The sequence below is a fragment of the Vulpes vulpes genome, unplaced genomic scaffold (genome assembly GCF_048418805.1).
Source record: "Vulpes vulpes isolate BD-2025 unplaced genomic scaffold, VulVul3 u000000652, whole genome shotgun sequence".
NCBI lineage: Eukaryota > Metazoa > Chordata > Mammalia > Carnivora > Canidae > Vulpes > Vulpes vulpes.
In genome coordinates this window covers 808211-824523 of record NW_027325771.1, presented here as the reverse complement: position 1 = coordinate 824523, position 16313 = coordinate 808211, and the positions used below count along the sequence as shown (strand labels likewise).

The following is a 16313-nucleotide window of genomic DNA, read 5'->3' as shown; positions in this document are numbered from 1 at the left end:
CTATGGAGTGAATGAGAGAGTAAATAAATAGAGCATGTTCTGTTCAACCCAAACCACTAATGGGATATTGTAAGCCTACTCGGTCATTTTCATGGTAAGGTTTTTATCCTTTCTAGGTCTATATTGTTAGCTTTTCTCCACCAAATGACTCTTAAGAGCAACCTGTAAAGTTTCTTTTAAAAAATCTCTTCATAAAAAAATAAAAAAATTAAAAAATCTCTTCATAAGTGTCTTCTGAAAATACTATTTTTTCTTTTTAAAATTGTTTATTTATCTATTTATTTATTATTTATTTATTTTTATTTTTATTTTTTTAAAAGTAATCTCTGCTTATGACCCTGAGATCAAGAGTTGGATGCTCTTCCAACTTAGCCAGCCCAGTGGCCTCTGAAAAAAAATGGTTTCTTGATCTGAGGTTAGATCGGGGGCATTGTCTCAATCTACGCTCGGTTTAACATCTAGCAGAATCCGTAGCTTTCCTTTTCTTTCTTTCTTTCTTTCTTTCTTTCTTTCTTTCTTTCTTTCTCTCTCTCTCCCTCTCTTTCTTTCTTTCTTTCTTTTTTTTTTTTGTTTAAGATTTTATTTATTTATGCATGGGAGACTTAGAGAGAGAGAGAGAGGCAGAGACACTGCAGAGGGAGAAGCAGGCTCCATGCAGGGAGCCTGACGTGGGACTCCATCCTGGGTCTCCAGGATCACACCCTGGGCTGAAGACAGGCACTAAACCACTGAGCCACCCAGGGATCCCCTAGCTTTCCTTTTTCTCCTGGAAATGGCACTGGCAGTGAAGCGTGCTTGTCTCATCCTTCTGTGATGCGCTAATTATGTGAAGGGCTTCTAGTCGTGCCTCTGGCGGCAGAGGCGGAGATGGCCAGGACCCAGGGCCCCGATCTCTGCAGGTTCCTGCCCGTTGTCTCTCCGGGGAGGGATGCTAAGACATCAACAGGGTTTGTTTGCCTAAGAGCTCAGTCCCCAAACGTGAAATCCCTGGTCCTGGTTATTTGGGCAGAACCACGGACACATGAGCACTAAGCCTGTCTCCTGTTTCTACACACGAAGGTGAAGGGAGTTTCCTAGACCAGTGCCGTCCAGTAGAAATACCCTGTGCATCGCAAATGTGGGCCTCATCGACATATGGGGCTTTAAGTCTCCTCGGAGCAGGTTTGAAATTAATTCTAATATATTTTGCTTCACCTAGTATGCCTAAAATACTACTGTTTCAACGTTTTTATCAATTACAAGCATTTATTCATAAGCTCTTTTACATCATAAATTTTTACTAAGTGTTCGAAAGCGCTTGTGTATTGTCCACTTAGAGCCCCACGTTCTAATTGCTTACTCGCACCTGTAGCCGGTGGCCGCCATAGTAGAACAGTTCTGGATCCATATTTTAATACTGGCCTTGAAGTTGTGTCATTGATGATGAGCGAGAAAGAATAAGAAGTTGACTTAAAGGATGCGAGGGAGCTCAGGGAAAAGGGTTCTCATTCCTGAATGGAATGTCTCTCAGTATTTAGTTGAACTTCCTGTGTCAAAATATCTTAGGATACATTTCATCAATAAAATCGTAGGATCCCAGGTTTGACCCTGAATCTATCTACTCAGAACCTCTAATGTCAGAAGCTGGGAATCTGCATTTTTAAAGCTTCTGGGATCATCCCTTTGCACACTTACGCTCTGGTGTCCAGAAGAGAAGTCGCACGCATGGGCCCCTTGTCCTCACAGAACAGCTGTATTTCCTTTGTCCCCAACACATTTTTGCGTTTTTCGAGCCATTGTTTTAAAATCAGGATAATAGACATACGTATACGGTTTTGCATTCTCTTGAGAACTCAGAAGATCTGTACATTGAAGCCTCATGAGGAGGACAGCACTGTGAGGACGGCTGGGGGACTACAGTGTCCGGTAGGATGGGCGGTGCTGCGTTTGTGGCCACACAGCTTCATGTGCATGGGTTCTTCCAAAGAGCTGCCTAACCCAACGCCTCTCTCATGCACAGGAAGGCTTAAATACATCCCGTCCGACCCTCCCATCCTAAGCAGTGAAATGTAGATGTACGGAGCTTGGACTCGGCTTCCTGGCTCTGCTCAACATGTAAATTTTCTTTCAGTCCAGTAGGAGTAAACCTCTCGAGAAAGTACTTTTATTTCTTGGCCAACCTTTCCTCGAGCAGAATTCCGATTGTGCAGTGCCTGAAACCACTAACTAGCATATATGCTGATTTGCCTGAACTGCAAGAACAAATCCAATTAACAAATCCACGAGGAATCGGGCTGGAACTGAGCCATTCTTCCAGGTGGAAACCTCTTTCTCCTAGACAGGCTGCTCGTATAGTTCGCCCCCATCCTCCACGCGTAATCCCCAGCCCTACTGGGGGAGTTGGGAGTCTAATAAATTCATCTTCACAAACTCTGGGGATGGATGGCTAACACTTTCAATGACTTTTTGTGTGTGTGTGTGATCTTTATCATTTCCAGCACTGTCTCCCTCTGATTCTGACACAAGAAATAGTTCAAGAAACAGCTGAAAGCAAGACCTTTTTACACACGGGGAAGTCCTGGAGAGGAAACCAGGTAAGGTCGCCTAAAAGCCAGGGTGGAAACAAACCAGAGAAAGTCAGGGCCGTCAGTGGGTTGTTTGGGGCCATGGTGATTGCACCGCAAGGGGTTTCCTACCTCAAGCACTGTCTACGCAAGCGCGGAGCCGTGCGGGTTCCCTGATTACCATCTGGAAGCGTAACTGCTATGTTTTGTTGTATCTCAGAGGAGATAAGGATGCATCTACTGTTTGTAGACAAAATGCTTCCTTTTTAAAAAAAAATTCAATTATTTTTTTTAATTGGAATTCAATAAAATGCTTCCTTTTAAAAAGCATCACTTCCCTTCCCTTCTAGCTAACTAGTTGGTCCTCAATCTTCCTCAAACAGTCAAGATCTGCCTTGTTCCACACAAGGAAATTACCTTAGAAAAGAATAGCTCATGTTTTTGTAAAGTTACAGCTTTTCAAAAATACTTTCAGGGCAGCCCCGGTGGCTCAGCGGTTTAGTGCCGCCTACAGCCCAGGGCGTGATCCTGGAGACCCGAGATCGAGTCCCATGTCAGGCTCTTTGCGGGAGCCTGCTTCTCCCTCTGCCTGTGTCTCTGCCTCTCTCTCTCTCTCTCTGTGTCTCTATGAATAAATAAATAAAATCTTTAAAAAAATACTTTCAAATCTATCGTCCCCCTCCTATTTTCTCAGGGGTCTTGAGAGGAAGCTAAGATAGAGGGTGAGGATTAACATCGGTCACAGGAGGAACTTCCCTCCTAAGGGGCATTGAGTAAACTTCAGTCTGGAAATAAATAAGAAATAAATAAGAAAAAAACTAGGTTTGTCTCGAGACTTTGGAGACTCTTCTGTCTTGGTGCCATGTGCCCCCCGCCCCCCTCAACCCCGGGACCACTGCGATTTCTCGCTTCTTTCTGGCGAAAGGCTTCAATGTGGGGGACGTTTGAAGGTGTCCCCCTTGTGGGGCTAGTTGGATCTTAACAGAGTCAAGAGCATCAAACCAAAGCTGCAACTTCGGTTTCTAGCAGGCCTGACCTCCTGTGGTCAGAGTTTGGGGACAGTCCACGGAGCCCTCTCTTCAGCCCGGGGGGTCAGGACACTGCTGGCCTGGTGCACAAGTGCTCACTGTGAATCCTGGAGCTGGACCGCGGAGGGCTCTGCTCCCAAAGTCGGGGTCAGGGACTAGTCCTGATCAGCAGGCTGCTTACGTTTCTGAAATCACTTCCATCAAAGAAAATTAATCACCCAAGGAGTCTGCTGATTTCAAGGCAGCATGTACCTCTTTTATTTTTACGAGCTGAGCAGAACTATTACTAAATTGCTAAACAGATTTTTTAAAAAATCACCGTTTTAAGTCTTGTGCTAGAATGGGAGGTTAATGCTTCTGCCTTGAGTCCAAAATAATACTTCCTAAACCAAACCATGAGGCTGCGTTGAGACTAAAAGACAGGGAAAGAGCCAGAACTCCAACATATCTCGCTCTCACGTCAGCTCATCGTGGGAGGGATTTCTCTGCGTCTGCCTCGCACCCCGCTCCGAGGACCTCCCGTGGGTCCTCATCTTCCCGAGACCTCCCAGCACCTGCGGTCCCATTTATCTTCTTGCAGCAGTCATGTAGGGACCTTGGGGGAAGGGGTAGTGCCCTGCAGCTGGTCCCCAGGAGCTAGTTGCCCTCATGTGGTTTGCGTGTGTACGTAAGGACATGCTCGGGGCTCATCAGCCGGTCCCATCTGGGGCGTCTGGAGCCGGGCCTGGGAGCCTGTGACAGCTCAATCTCAGGCCAGAGGATGGGGAAATGTATTGTACGGTCACAGTGACCTTTCAGGCAGAGCGACTCTCTGGCATTCGTGCGTCTACATCTGCTGATCCCATTAAAGCCTCTGTTCCTTGTGAGCGTCACAGGAAGAAGAGCCATCCATCCAGCTAGGTCATAGCTCCTTTCTGGCCACCACTCTCTGGTCCCAGCCCCACTGAATCAGAACCTGCACCCCAGTGATTTGCGTCCACGTTACAGAGCAGGAAGCACTAGCATTGAAGCCTCTGTGAGGACCAGACCTGGGATTCAGGGTGGACCTCTGTGGTAATAAGGAGGAGCTGGACATTGGCCGGTCAGGGGAAGGACATGTCAGCACAGGAAATATGGTGCATTGGCCCAGGGCCTTGAGTGGGGACGAATAGACAAAGTCTGATGGTTGGAGCCTGGCAGGGGAGGACAACACAGTGAGATGTGTACTGAAAACTGTAAAGTGGACCCTGATCCCAGCACCCCTTGGAGCCACTATCGGGAGCTTGGATTTTTCTCCAAGAGCAAAGCAGGGCACCGATTGATGTCAGGCAGGGGAGGGATCGTGGCCTGATTTGGGGTGTGTGTTTGAGATGAAAATCCCCGGGCTTGGCCAGTGAATTCAGTGTGGGATAGGACTGGAGGGGGCGAGGGATGAGGGAAGCAGAGAACGCGGGAACGGTTCCTTTGGGGAAGATCATAGCGCCATTTGCCGAGACGGGGGAGCCTGCAGGGGAAGAAGGGAATCTCGGGTGGAGGCAACAGCGAGGAATCCAATCAGAAGTAACTCCAGGGGCGCCTGGGTGGCGTCCAACTCTTGGTATCGGCTCAGGTGGTGATCTCAGGGTCCTGGATGGGGCCCCGCACGGGAAGTCGGCTTGGGATTGTCGCTCTCTCTCTGCCCCCCTCACCCCCACTCGTGTGCACTCTCAAATAAATAAATCAATCTTAAAAAAGAAAAAGAAAAGGCTCAGATGCCACGGGACCTCTACCTGTCTAGCGGGACTTGGCAGTTAGAGCCACAGATACGGCGGGGAAGAGGAGCCAGGCCTGGTGATTTGCATTTGGAGCCTCTAGACTCTCGGATGCCGTGTTGTCCGCAACTTTAAGTTGTAGGCGCAGGGCCATTTGGGGAAATAAAACCCAGCGTGAATGACTTCAAGGCACTGTCAGGATTGTGCTTAGTGTCCCGTGGTGACGCAGAGGCTGCACGCTTCGAGTGCCATGAGGCCGGCCGTCCCCTGGCTGCGGATTACTTATAGGTAAACAGAGGTGCAATGTGACCCTGCAGATTTTGGAAATCCTATTTATCCTTAATTTATGCATAACTGTCAAGTGTGTCTTCAGTCTCTCAGACTGAAGCAAATTAGAATGACCTTGTTTATTGTTCGCGTCTCCCCTGGCTCGGCTGCAGGCAGGCCCGCGGCCCCGGACCCCACTGAGCTGTACCCTCCGGCGCAGCGGGAATGCTCCAAGTTAGTCCTTGATGGAAAGGACGAGAGCAGGGAAGGTTTCTAGGGACAAATACTGCGAGACAGTGACCGGTACCAGTGTGATGTCCAGGGAGGAATTACAAACCTTGTCAGAGTGCAGTAAGGCCCCAAGACACTTACGTAGGAATTTCCAGCACGGCTGGTGGCTGCAGCGGCCCCATGTCCTTGCTTATCTGAAATGCCCTAAAATCGTCCACGCTCACGGCGATGACGGGCCGTCCTCAGCAAGAGGTTGAAATGCATTCAGTCGCTGGATGTAAAATGGTGCGAAATGTGAAACGCGTCTATAAAACTACTTTACAGAAACGTAGTTGAGTGTTTTGCACTTGAAGGTTTTGTTCTCGAGGTAAACCCAGCATCCCCCGCACGTCCCGATGCCGTCAATGAGGCAACACGGCCTGATGGTCTGTAAACCGTCCTGCAGGCCCTCGTCCTCTTAGTTCAGGACAAGTGTGTGGTCCTGACTACCTGTAACTTTATCCGAAGACGAACAAAAGTCTTTTCTGGAAAAATTACAGACTCTTGCTCCGTGCTGCCCTGGGTATTTGCCTTCTGAGCACAGTTCTCCACGGTCACCAGAGAGAAGAGCTGGGAGCCACTGCCAGAAGCACATGGTTGGTCGGCAGCCGCGGGCAGGATGAGGCCCGTGTGCGCCACACACAGGGCCTGCGAGTCCCCGAGGCCCGGGCCCCTCGGGGGAGCCACCCTGCCGGGGACCACACACCTGCGCACCTGTGCGCCTGAGCACAGAGTGGACACGGTGAGGGTCCCTTCTGCCCCATGTCCCCCGTGGCGGGTGAGGGCAGGACCCGGAAGGTCAGGCCGCTCCAGGCGAGCCATCATGTTTCCCAGAGCGCAGTGGCCGGGCGGGCACCGCCGAGGGGAGCTTGGGCCAGAGGTGCCCCGGCCGCAGAGTGCCACTGTCACTGCCGTGCCCTTCCAGGGGACGCGGAAGACTCACTTGCCCAGTCCTCCCATCTGCCTCGCACACTCATGCCCACACATGCCCACACACACGTACACATGTGCACACATAAGCGCACACACACCGGCGCACACGTGCACATGCGTGCACACAGAGACACATAGACATATACACACGTACACATGCATACACACGTGCACACATGAGCACACATATACATGTGCACACACATAGACACGTGGACATATACACATGTACACATGCGCACACACACATACGCACTCACACATGCACACATGCACACGCACACACACATACGCACTCACACATGCACACATGCACACGCACACACATAGACACATGGACATGTACACACATGCACACATACACACGCGCATACACAGACACGTGGACATAAACACAGGTACACATGTGCGCGCACACTCATACACACATGTGCACATAAGCGCACGCATGTGTGCACACACGGGCACACACATGCACACACATACAGACATGTAGACATACACACACGTACGCATGCATACACACATGCACACATAAACATGTGCGCACATAGACACATGGACATATACACATGTATACACACGCACACACATACACACGCTCACACATAAGTGCACACATAGACACGTGCGCACACATAGACACGTGGACATATACACACGTACACACGCACACACACATACATACCCGCGCACACGTGCACACACGCACACAGACACATGGACATATACACATGTACACATGTGCACACACACGCACATGCACACACGCACACACACAGACACATGTGCACACATGCACAGACGTATGCACGCACATACACACGCACATATACACGCACAGATGCACACACATACACATGCACACATGCACACGCACACACATGCACACGTGTGCACATGCTCCTCAGGCTGCAGCCACACCTTCTCAGGGCGCTGGGCCGCGTGTGGATGCCGAAGGCCGCAGCGGTTTGAGGAGCAGTGGTGTCTACACAGATCTGACATCAGGGCAGCGAGTGTGAGATGGTCTGGAGGTAAAGGTGCTGCGGGTTCAGGGACTGCAGTGGTCACGTGAGCAGGGAGCCTGCCCCGTGACCCTGGGACGGCCTGCATGGAGTGTCGGCCAGGCCTCTGGGTCCGTGCACTGCGGGGAACGAGTGGAGGTGGCCTCGCGTCCCTGTAGACTCAGGGAGAGAGCCACGCGGCAGGACCTGGGACCCAGCCAAGCAAACCGAGGCCTTTGTGCCACCGCTGCCCCGGGGGCAAAGGGGCCGCATTGGGGGACTGGGGCGCAGGTGGGGCATGGCCAGGCCTCCCGAGACTCCCATGGGAACAGGTGCATGGGGGGTGGATGAGGCCTAGGGAGACCCCCGACGAGGGAGACAGACACCTGCCCAGCTCACGGTGCCGCACGGGGTGAGCATCGGGTCCTGGCTTGTGTCTCCTGTGGGTCCCCCCCGCAACCACCAGTCGCCGCCTCGATGACCCGCGCAAGGAGAGGAGTGTGAGCGTCAGACCAGGGCCAGGGCCAAGAGGGCCGTGGGTTCTTCCGGGGACAGCCAGCGTCCCCATCCCTGTGTGCCCGTGTGGATGCGGCCTTGTGGCCACGCCGACAATAACCCTTTGATGAGAAAGGGCCGCCGCACCCAGGAGCAGAAAAAGGCCTGAAACTCTAAACTTCTGTGAAATTGGATGGGAGCCAAGTGTCAGCATTTCCACCTCTTTCCCAGATGGCGGGAGGCATTTCACACCGCTTTCCATAATTTCAATAAATCTGGTAAGTGATAGGAGTGCTCTGCATGCCAAGGGTCGTATAATACGAGCATCAGCGTAGACGTCTGGGTTAGCGTGTGACGAGAACCAGACTGCAGCGGCTGAGCAGAGCAGGCCCGGCCTGGCCTGGGTTCAGTGACTGGACGAGCGGGAACCAGTGTCAAGGTCGGCTTATTTTTTTTTCCTCCATTTTTAAATGTTTCTCCTACGTTTGCTTATTGTCTAAAAACCATCAACTGTCTTGATGACTTCTTTTGGTTAGCATGGCCCGTCACCTATGGCCTCGTTTGGCCTTGTTGCCACCAGACGGGCAGAGCCCTGGGGTGCAGCAGTCGTTCAGCCAGCCGCTGACGATTGGGTGAGCTCCCTCTCCGCGCCAGGAATTGTCGCCCTGGGGACTCCGAGGCGAGCCAAGGGCCCTGCTCACACAGAGGCTGAACACAAATGAGCAGACAGGCTCATATGCGATCTGTCAATAGATGATCAGTAGCCAAGAGGACCCTCGAACAGGAAGCAGGGGAAGGGGACGACTCAGGGGGTTCAGTGGCCTCAAAGACCACAGAGCATTATATCCGAGACTCTAAGGAACTGGACAAGCAAGTTGTGAGAAGAGAGCAGGCTGCTGAGTGGGCATGGCAAGCGCAAAGGTCCTGGGGTACAAACGTGTTGATACTTAAGGACTAGTGGAAGCCAGGGAGGCCGGAACAGAAGGAAGAAAGGGAGAGTGGGAAGTGATGTGGTGAGGAAGCTGGGCCTGGGGCTTCTGTGTGAGGGAGATAAGAAGACCAGAGCGGGCTTTGAACGGAGGAGGTAGACACTTTGATTCCTATTTTCCAAGTGTATTCTGGCTCCTAATGGATAATCTGCAGGGGGTGGGAGGCGAGGGGCGAGGTGGGAAGGCTTATACACAAGTCAGCATCGTGGTGACAGCAACTAGGGCTGTTCCGAAGGCAAGGACGGGGCTCTGCTGACAGGTAAGTGGAGGAGGGACGGGAGGTGCTCTCCCGTGTGGGAAACCGGCTACACTCGCAGACGTGATAAACACTATGTGTTGCCTACAACAAACAGCTCGTCACGCCCCCACTGACAGCCCGGTTTATGTGCTGTTTTGCACACGTTCTGCACACCAGCAGGGCGGTTGGAGCCCAGAGTGCAACCCAGCCCGGCACTGTCGGTGTCCGTCTCTCACCACAGACTGTTCTGGAGCTTTCCTAGAAGATGTGTCCCTTTTAAGTTTCCATCATGTAATTATTAAAAAAAAATGCAGAAGAGGGGCTTCTTTGTGGAGGCGGCGTAGAGGGATGACTCCACATCCGCCAGTCCTGCTGGGACACCGTTCCTACTGAGAATTCAGGGATGAGAGAGCAGATTCTCAGATAAGTTTATAAAATTGCCTGTTCAGGTGCCAAGCACTATGGGCAGTGAGTGGTGCTGGTTTTTGATATTGGGGGAGGCAGGAGGAAGGGGGCAAAGAGTGGCCAGCACGTGTCTGTGTCTTGAGTGAGTCTGCAGCCTGCGGGCTCGTCCCTGTCACCTTGAGCTGTGCGGAGCCCTTCCGAGGAGGGTCCGACTAGACCACGGTTCTGGGTGGCCCCCCTCCTCCCAGGGTGACAACCACAGATCTGGGCCGGGAGTGCACAGCGAAGTGGGACGCTCCGGGGGCTTCCTAGCTTGTGTCACGGCTGCCGCAGAGACCGGGAGCGCGGGGCAGGTGGCTCACTACCTGGGCACCCTAACCGTCCGTACCTCCCAGGCACAGCTGTGACTACAGCCAGAGGGGCCTCGGGGGTCCGGGTGCTGTACCGCGAGGACATGGGAACGACAGGAGGTGCCCCCGAGGCTCACTTTCCCTGGGGCAGCCTGTCATCTTGGCTGCACAGCTTTCCCTTGAAGCCCTGTGAGGTTTGTCCTCTGAGGTGCAGCCGTGGAGTAGGAGATGGAGCCTCGAGATGCTGTGCTGCACCCCGGGCTCAGCGGGGATTCTCTGGGGAGCAGCACGTCCTGCCGACATCACCCTGCGGCCGGTTCCCCTGAGCACCTTGTGGACTCTGACGAGCCACAGGCTCGAGGACGGGGTGAGGGTGGGCGGGTGAGGAGCAGGAGCTGGAGGTCCCTCCTCGGGGACTCAGCCGGTGGGAGCATCCCTGGGGCCCGATGGCTGTGCGCGTGCCTTGGGGCCACCTCCTCATCCAAGGGAGCATAAAGGGAGTCAGGGGAGCTCCGTACCCTTGGCCCAGCATCCTGAGGACACCCCATCACCGGGGGACATGCAAGAGTCCAGCCCAGGTGCCCCCCTTTTGGCTGCGTCCACAGTTCAGCAGCTCCGTCCAGCCCACCTGCGTGGCAGGTGCAGCCTGGGGCCACCCGTGCTCTCCCTCCTGCCTCGGGGTTCTCTCTGGAAGGGGGCTGCTGTCCCACCCGGTCCTGAGGATGTTGGCACCATGGTCCTGCTCCCAGGGGGCCGGGTCGCCTTCCGTGTGTTGGCACAGCCTGGCCCCAACAGCCTTGGCCAACACGGGGCACCCCGAGGAGCAGGCGTGCATCAGGTTCTGGGCATGCAGAGGGGTCACGGCGCAGGAAGAGCAGCTGGAGAGGGGGAGTCCCTCAACAGGACCCCAAGTGAGCCTGCCCGCCGCCGACTGCCCCCATTAGTCTTCACCCTGAGAAGTGCCTTGTCCCTTTTCCTTCGCCACCGTCCCCGACTCCTGTCAGTTTAGTAAGGAAAGTAAGTGAAGTCCCATGTTCCACTGGGACGTGGGCTGTAGGAGGCGGGGGGTTCCTCACCGAGAGGACGCGGTGCACTGAGCCCGGGGGTGGTGACATGTGGGGTGCACTACGTGTGCACTGAGGGGGGGTGAATCCCGTGCACACTGAGCCCGGGGGGGTGGTGAACCCCGCGCACACCGAGCCCCAGAGTGGGAGTGAACCCCATGCACATTGAGCCCCGCGTGCACTGAGCCCTGGAGGGGGATGCACCGTGTGTGCACTGGGGGGTGGTGAACCATGTGTGCACTGAGCTCCAGGGGTGTGTGTGTGTGTGTGAACCCTGTGCTCTCTGAGCCCTGGGGGGTGGGGGGGGTACACCACGTGTGCACTGAGCCCCGAGGTGGGGGTGAACCCCACGCGCACTGAGCGCCAGTGGGGCAGGGTAGAGGTGAACTCCATATGCACTGAGCCCCGGGGGCGGTGAATTCCCTGCGCACTGAGCCGCGGGGGGGTGGGGGGTGGGTAGAGGTGAACCCCCTGTGCACTGAGCCCGGCGGGGGGGCGGGCAGAGGTGAACCCCATGTGCACCAAGCCCCAGGAGAGGGTGACCCCCATGCACACTGAGCCCCAGGGGCGGTGAACCCAGTGTACACTGAGCCCTGCCACAGCCGCGCAGCCCCGCCCGCCGCCCCTCTGCTCCTACGTCCTCGTCTCCAGCCGCAGAGCGAGCAGGGATGGAGGGAGGCAGGGACGCAGTGGGACCGCGCACCCGGGGACCACGCGTGTCACCCCGGAAGCAGCCCTGACGTCCATGCCGGCCCGCCGGCTGCCGTCGAGACCTTCATCCGTCCATCAGGGAGGTGCCTGGCCGGCCGTGGTGCCCGCCGTGAGTGAGCTGCCGGAGATGCTCAGCCGAGCCCTGGAGGCCACGCGGGGGCCGCAGGGGCCACAGGGACCGGGCCTCGCTGCTCAGCTCCCCGGCCCCGTGCTTGTGGTGCAGAGGCTCAGCGGGGCCCAGCGGCCCAGAACCCAGAACGGCCCCCTAGTCCATAAGCACCCCTTGCATAACCAAGCTCCCGGGGCCCAGGGGTGCCACGTCCTCACGGGCTCTCCTCCGGAGCTGGAGGCTCAGCGGCAGCCCAGCCTGGGTCTGTGGGCTCCGTGAGGTTTGCCTTCAGGAAAGGTAAGTGGCAACCTTCCCGGCGGGAGACGCAGCAGGTTGCTCCTGCCCCCTCCTCCTCCCGAGCCCTTTCTTCATCTGCCCCGTGGACTGTGCCCTCCCAGTGCCGCTGCGCTCCAGGGGCCTCCCTCCGGCTCTCTGCCTGGGGTGCCTACAACCTTCTGGCTTCCCTGGACCGGGAAGGCCACCCCGCGTGTGCCCTTGGAGGTTCGCGACAAGCTAACAAAGTGCAAATTACAGAGCCAGGTGGTTTAGAATGCGCCGTGGGGCGCAGGGTCATCTTCCCATGAGCGTCTGTGGAACGGATCAACGCTGCTGTCTCTAGAATTGGAAAGAACCATCAGCCTTCTTCCCAAATGTTTTCAACTCAGCATACTGATGGATGTTTTCCATGGCAACAGAGCTCTTATTATCATAAAAGTCAACTGGAAAATATCATCTGCTTTACCAACACTTGCTGTACTTCCAAGCCTGCTAGACAGCATCTAGTCCATAAATCAAGAAATGGATCTATTTGCAAAATTTCTGCAGAATGAACGCTAAGACTATTGCCAGCCACAGAAAACCTCCTTATCCTGCGACGATTCTAAAGAAGAAGGTGTCTTGCCGTTGTCCAAATGGCCCGCATTCCCGGGCTGTCTGGTAATTCATGCACTTCCTCAAGCCAACGTGAAAACATGAGCCCCTGAAGACGCCCAGCAACTTGCAACGTCGTGGTTGAGCGTCTGAGCTTCCACAACATCCCTTGCAAGATGAGGCCCAGGTTTCTGCAGGGAGCACTTTTCCTGCAGGAAGTGGGTTGTTCTCAGGGCTTCCCCAGGCCCAGATGGGGTTCTGCAGGGTTCATTACCAGGACGGGCACCTGCCCTCAGGGGTCAGAGTCAGGGCTGCCGGCGCAGAGGAGGCTGCAGGCCAGCTGGGAGAGGCCTCCTGACTACGAGGCACGGACTGCCGGGACCAGACTGTGTTGGGGGAAAACCGCCAGTTCATTAGTCTCTCCCCTTGGAAATATGAGGATTCCTTGTGTCTTTAAGCAAAATCCAAGATTTTTTTTTTTTAAGATGCACTGTACTAAAGAGCACAGAGTATTTTGTAGTTCTAGAGTCAGAAGCACCGTAAGTTTTCCTGTTCCCGCCTCCTCCTTGACCACCCAACATCAGGACAGACTCCAGGGGTTAGAAGAGCTTCAGTCTCCCCGCTCTGGGGTGAAGCAAGTCCAGTGCCAAGGACAGTCGCCCCAGGAGTTCGTTCTCTCCTGGCCGTGTTATAAATCCCCAACCCAGGGACGGGTTTCAAAGCCAGTGTACATCATCCTGAGGGATTTGTGTAAACCAGCTGGTAGCCCAGGGTTTCTGGACCTGGACTCCCATCCCCGGGAGGCAAGATGGCTCAGCTGGTGCTCACAGAACTTTCCAGTCTCGTCTGCTCGGCAACAGCAGTGAAGGAACCTAGTAATGGGCTGCATCAGCCGGCGAGGGCTGTTGGCCTCTTGCTGCTCTTTCTGGGGCCTGCCAAGAATGACATCATCTCACTGGATTATTAGCAGGCCCTATCAGCAAACACGAACCCATCGGTCACATGCAAGCTGCCCCACATATGTTCATGCTGGCTGGGGGGGAGGGAGCCACTTTCCATCAGCTTCGTGCCCTGCTTAAAAAATTTCTGAGATGGTCTCGTGCACTGAAACGTCGCTGCGAGCGTTATTTTTGAGCATGGGGAAGACTCGGGCAGGACGCCGTGGTAACAGAGCAGATCGTTTTGAGAGATGCAGGTGTCCCTCTGGTCAAACCATACTGACATTTAAAAAAATAATCATAAAAGTAGGATTTATGGTAAGCACGGGGGTTAACACAATGGACCCACGAGGTGTCAGCCGCAGAACCTGTAAAGAAGTGGGTGTTCCTTTGCTTCTCGTGGTCAAACCCACCATCACTGGTTGGAAGACTCCAGGGACAGAAGGTTGCTTTGTGCGTTGTTCTGGGGTAGAACAGGGCGGAAAGGGCATATCGCTGGGAGACACACGGTCCGGTCCTGACGCCCTGTGAATTTATGTGGGCTGGTTGACGTCCGTGCCGTTCTCGTGGGTGCTTCCAAGAGTATCAGCGCAGAGAAGGGCCTTGGGGATCAGTCAGCCCAACTCACCGCGTTGGAATTCAGCTGAGCTGCAAAAGGGCCAGCGGAGGCCTCGGCGGTGGCCTCTGGGCAGCAGACCGGCCAACCGGGTGACGGGCAGGCCCTGACTTAGCATGAGGGCATCTCCAGCCGGGTGAAGGCTCAAGGGGTGAAGGAAAAGAGGAGGGGGGTGTACCGAGTGGTTCGTCTTAATGATCTAACCGCCCAGGCTGACGTCACCGCCATTGCTGTGTCTAAGACACGACTGACCGCTTCTGAATCCGAGTACCTCTCCCACGCATCCACGCAGAGACCCAGACACATGGGCCGTCCCCAGCCTTCAGGCTGTGTGGCTGCATTACCCTGTCACCGGGCCTTTTCCTCTTTCCTCCCACCCTCACGGAAGCCGCCTGTGTCCTCCAGACAAGTGAGCTCTAGAGAGATCACAGCCAAGAACGGGCTCCCAGCTTCTCCCTGTCCCTGCGCAGGGCCTGCTATGCTCTGGGCTCGGGCTGCAGGGCACGTTTGAGCAAAAGAACCAAACAGGGCAGCAGGGAACCGGCCTAAAGGGCCCCATGGCCTGGATGCTGAAGGCAGGTCGCGCACTCATACCTCCCGGAGAACGTGTTCTGGTAGAGTCGCGGTCTTTAGGGCTCTAATGAATCAAATCATTTTGAGTCGAAATCCAAGTACATGGTTTCTTTTTGAGACCTTTGAATGGAATGGGAGTATTAGCTTAGGACGTCCTGGATGCAGGTGTTAGACGCGATTCAACATGCAGGGTTGATTGGGAGAAATGGGGGCCAGCGAGGGAGCCGGGGAAGGCTGGGAGCCCCTGCTCATCGGCTGTGATGCAGATGTGCAGATGTGACCCTGAGGGCAGGAGAAGGGGCGGGGTGGGGGGTACCCCGACTGCCCGGCACTGTAAGGGCAACTGGGCACAGCCGTCGGGGGTTCACAGGCCATGCATCGGCTGCCACAGGAGGCCCACGGCTCCTGGGAACTGGTTTCCTCCTCCCAGGCGCTGACCCCACCACTCCCACAGACACATGTCGCGTTTCCGAGAGTGACGGTCCGCGGTCGTTGAGCTCCCCACAGCCAAGGTCTGGGGGGCACGCCGACCCGGCCGCCAGGAGCCTCGAGAGCGCAGACGGTGCAGAGGACTCGTGGACGGGCGGCCCTGGGTGCCCCTGGGCTCCTACGGGCAGTGCTGCCGGGTGAGGGGGTACCCAACACCTGCAGCTCTCCCCCGCGGGCTCACAGGGTTCTGAGCGCCCATCCGTGTGCAGCCCTCGGAGCAGGAAGGCTCAGCGAGCAGAGGCCGTCTCCTCAGGCTCCGTGTGGCTGGGCTGTGTCCCCTCAGAAATGACAGGTTGGACAGGAGCCTCCTTGTGGGTGGAGGCCGCACACAGGTCATCAGGCTACAGTGAGGTGACGACGGTGCGGCCCATCCAGTATGACCGGCTTCCTGGCACGAAGGGGGAATTGGGACACGGACAGAGACCCCACAGAGAAGCGACCAAGCCAAGGGAGCGGGACCAACGGCAGAGACGTGGAGCCCGTGGACGCATGGGACTCGTGGGGGCCCCTAGTGACCCCAACTGGCGCTGCCGCTGAAGGAAAAGGTTGAGCTTTATTGGAAGCGGAGGCTCCACAGAATGAGCATGTCACAGAGCTCAAGGCGGCGTTTGCTGTGATTTTGCCTGAGCTCATCCTACACCCGGGGACCAAAGAAATCAGGCCGGTTCAGGAGATTTGGGGGCACTCTGAA

General features: G+C 55.3%; 1 long non-coding RNA gene across 1 annotated transcript in view; it reads left to right on the top strand.

The window, feature by feature from the left end:
• The window catches only part of LOC140597295 (uncharacterized), a 37869-nt gene that overhangs the window by 11406 nt on the left and 10150 nt on the right, over positions 1 to 16313 (top strand). Inside the window, exon 4 of the long non-coding RNA XR_011999163.1 lies at positions 2478 to 2573. This is a non-coding gene — a long non-coding RNA (uncharacterized lncRNA). The remainder of the gene's footprint in view (positions 1 to 2477; positions 2574 to 16313) is intronic.